The sequence below is a fragment of the Ciona intestinalis genome, unplaced genomic scaffold, assembly GCF_000224145.3.
Source record: "Ciona intestinalis unplaced genomic scaffold, KH HT000108.2, whole genome shotgun sequence".
Taxonomy (NCBI): Eukaryota; Metazoa; Chordata; class Ascidiacea; order Phlebobranchia; family Cionidae; genus Ciona; species Ciona intestinalis.
In genome coordinates this window covers 1-4,068 of record NW_004190430.2, presented here as the reverse complement: position 1 = coordinate 4,068, position 4,068 = coordinate 1, and the positions used below count along the sequence as shown (strand labels likewise).

General features: G+C 36.0%; 2 long non-coding RNA genes across 2 annotated transcripts; one reads left to right on the top strand and one right to left on the bottom strand.

Moving 5' to 3' along the window:
- Positions 1 to 22: 22 nt before the first annotated feature.
- On the bottom strand, positions 23 to 620 carry LOC108950341. The gene is made up of 3 exons (XR_001975187.2): positions 523 to 620; positions 338 to 467; positions 23 to 58 (listed from the first exon to the last, which is right to left on the bottom strand). It is a non-coding gene; the product is annotated as an uncharacterized LOC108950341 (long non-coding RNA).
- A 1,300-nt stretch (positions 621 to 1,920) lies between these two features.
- LOC104266608 lies at positions 1,921 to 2,592 on the top strand. Its single transcript, XR_717639.3, has 3 exons — positions 1,921 to 2,079; positions 2,135 to 2,252; positions 2,558 to 2,592. It is a non-coding gene; the product is annotated as an uncharacterized LOC104266608 (long non-coding RNA).
- The last annotated feature ends 1,476 nt before the right edge of the window (positions 2,593 to 4,068 follow it).

Sequence of the window (4,068 nt, the reverse complement as noted above, 5' to 3'; positions counted from 1 at the left end):
TCATTCTGTTGAATGATTTTTCGCATAATTTCATTCATCATTACATCATTTTCTTCAACTGAAAATGTAAAAAGATTACATAATTGAAATGCAATATATGTGAATGAATGTAACGTACTTGCCTTATACACGCGTGTTGCGACAACAATATTTAAATAACATGGATGTTTTGTTTCATACATCTCGTATACACACTCACGAGTTACCATGTATGTTACTTTATGTGTAAAGTTTTTTTCTGTCTAATTGACAATTTAGATAGCCCATTAGTGATATCGTAAAGTTAAACTGTTTTTTTAAGTTTTATAAGCACATAAATAAATAAATAACTGGTTACCACTTGTTGACTTTTGGCTGTATGCAGAACGATATCTGCGACGACGACGACGACCCCAATAGGCATCAGTGGTTTCAGTGAGAACGAGGAGTCCGATGACGAGCAACAGGAGAAGTGCTGACTTGTTCATCTGCAACATAAATTCGTATAAATAAAACGACACACCGCTTATACAAGCCACCAACTTTTACGTTGTGGTCTGTAGAAGACTGGTGGTTTGTTTAACAGAAACTGTGTCTTATATAGGAAATCTGAAGCTCAACGTTTTGGCGACTTCCATTTCGACTTCCTGTATTGTCGCGTGTTGTGATTTAAAACGTTTGATTGACAGGTTGCAAGCAAATGCAAAGTAATCATATGATCAAGCAAATGCAAAGCAATCCCATGATGCTTGCAACCTGTCAATCAAAATTTATAATCACAACACGCGGCAATACAGGAAGCCAAAATGGAAGTCGCCAAAACGTTTTCGTGAAACAGAAAAGCGGATGTTTTGTATCGAAAGACGAGGGACGTTTAAACATTTTATAATAAATTCTGAGACATATCACCGCCAAATTTATCACTTACTTAACTTGATGCAAATTACCGTTTGGCGGCGGTTTCGTGATACTTGTTCCCACCATTGAAGTTGAACCTTGCCGCGGTATTGTGCATGCGAATATTTTTATGAGTGGTTGATATTTTCAACAAGCCATTAATGACCGCTGGGTTAACGCTATTAACTTGAGTGTCTTGCCGAAGGACATATACGCTCACAATGGTAGCAGTGAAGACCCTTCAATACATTACCTGTGGGCTATATGCAGACGCGCTAACTTGTGCTAGACGGCGTTGGACAGCTAAAAGGTTATAAGTTACAATACCACTTCACATATGTACACAAATGGCCCAGGATGTGGCATACTCAGGAACAGAAAAGACAACTGACATTTTTCGGAGATGTAGCATTAAACAACGTAAACTACGGTGCCTAATATCCAAGCTACATACGAGAAAATCCACGATCATATTTCCTCTGTCCTTAAGGAACGCTGTCTCAAGGAGTTTTTGTATGCGGTGGTTGCAAATCATAAGAAATCTGAATTAAAGTGTTACTTTTTATTGGTGCAACTAAAATTCAGGTACCCATCCAGTCGTATGTCCATCTCTCATTTGTAAAAGAGAGAGAGAATGCGCTTGGAGGACGTTAACTATAAAAAGAAACAAGTTAAATGCGCCGAGAGAAACGTACGCCAAGAAGTGATAATCACATGCTACTTGCAACCTGTCAATTATTTTTATTAAAGTTTTAAGTCATGAGAAAGATTTTCAAATAATTTGCTTTCTCCAAAAGTCCCTCGTCTTTCGATACAAAACATCCACTTTTCTTTCTCACGAAAACGTTTTGGCGACTTCCATTTTGGCTTCCTGTGTTGCGGCGTGTTGTGATTATAAATTTTGATTGGCAGGCTGCCAACATCATATGATCACCTTGCCTTTGCTTGCAACCTGTCAATCAAATGTTTTAAATCACAACACGCGGCAATACAGGAAGCCAAAATGGAAGTCTCAAAAACGTTTTTGTGAGACAGAAAAGTGGATGTTTTGCATCGAAGAACCAGGGACGTTTGAAGAAACGTTTTCTAACTTTAAACAAGGATTTTAAAAACTGTTCATGGTGTGAAGAGCCTCAGATTTCTTATATAAGGCACTGTTTCGGTTAAACAAACCACCAGTCTTCTACAGACCACAACGTAAAAGTAAGTGGCTTGTATAAGCGGTGTATCGTTTTACTTATACGAGTTTATGTTGCAGATGAACAAGTCAGCACTTCTCCTTTTGCTCGTCATCGGACTCCTCGTTCTCACTGAAACCACTAACGCCCTCTCGGGTCGTCGCAGATGGCATGGATACAACCAAGAGTCAGCAAGTGGTAACCAGTTATTTATTCATGTGCTTATAAAACTTATAACAAAAAACAGTTTACCTTGTAATGGCATGACCGAGATGTATAAAACAGAACATCAATGTTATTTTTTTGTTGTCGTTGTTGCAGCACGCGTGTATAAAGCAAGTACGTTACATTCATTTTATAGGGTGGGGAAAGACTTCCACAGACCGTTGTTAATTGTTTAAAACACGATCAGGCTATTTGGATATTATGTATTAAAGGTGTCCCATCTTCCCCCTCCCTACTATAGTGCATTTTAACTGTATAATCCTTGTTTACATTTACAGTTGAAGAAAATGATGTAATGATGAATGAAATTATTCAAAAACTCAATCTACAGGATGAATAATTGCTTGCCCATCCAGCAGTGCATTATAATATGTTGATTTGAATAAATTCAAAAGCAACAATATCCGGCTTGTTTCTGTATTGTCGCAGTGACCAAGCAAATATTTGTACCATAGAAAAAAGTTAAAAGTAACTAAAATAAGTTTTTTTGATTACAGGATAAAGGAGACTATGGCCGATTTTCCTTGAATTTTCGGTTATATTTCTAGGTGTTTTGAAAATAAACGTATTCTTGAAAATATTTTGCAAACATTGCGTAATCACATGATGCGTGCAACCTGTCAATCAAAATTTATAATCTCAACACGGTAATACAGGAAGACAAAATGGAAGCCGCTAAAACGTTTTCGTGAGACAGAAAATTTGATGTTTTGTATCGAAAGACGAGGGATGTTTGGAGCAAGCAAAATATTTTAAAAATCTTTTAAAAATTTTGAAATTGAATAAAAAATAACGACAGGTTGCAAGTAGCATGTGATTATCTCCCCTCGCCTACGTTTCTCTCGGCGCATTTATCTTGTTTCTTTTTTATAGTTAACATCCTCCAAGCGCATTCTCTTTTTTTACAGGTGAGAGATGAACACACAACTGAATGTGTACTTGAATTTTAATTTGAACATGGCATGGTTGTAACATTTAAAAATAACCCTTTTAGTTCAGTTTGTTTATGATCTGCGATCACCGCATACAAAAATTTCTTGGGATTACCGAACGGAAATATTGTAAACCGTATTTGCAAATTAACTTTTTAAGTTAAATTTCTCTTGTTTTTTATTACATAAATATTTGCCTGGACATTGCGAAGATATAAAAACAAGCCAAATAATGTTGCTTTTAAATTTATTCAAATCAACTTATTATAATGCACTGGATAGGCAAGCAATTAATCATCCTGTTGGCTGAGCTTTTGCATAACTGCATCTCTCACTGCATCCATCATTGAATCATTTTCTTCGTCTGTAAATGTAATTACAATGATACAAGTTTCTACCCAATAAAATGCACTATATGTGAATAAAGGTAACTTAATTGTCCATCATGCGTGGCGGGAAATCGAAAATCAAAATAACATAGATGTTTTGTTATAGTGGGGTGAGGGAAGGTGGGACACCTTTCCATTCTATTTTCTCGTCACATTTGGTAGTAAACAAAGAACATTTAAAGAATTATTAAATCGTATGCTCATGACTCCGAAAGACCGTTGTTAATTGTTTAAAACACGATCACAATATTTGGATATTATGTGTTAAAGGTGTCCCATCTTCTCCCACTCTACTATACATCTCATATACACGCTCACGAGTTACCATGCATGTATTTTGTGAGTAAAGTTTTCTTCTGTGGGTGATGTTTTTTCTGACTGACAATTTAGACAGCTTATTAGTGGTATCGTGAGGTTAAACTTTTTTTTTATAAGTTTTATAAGCACATGATAAAGAATAATTAAATA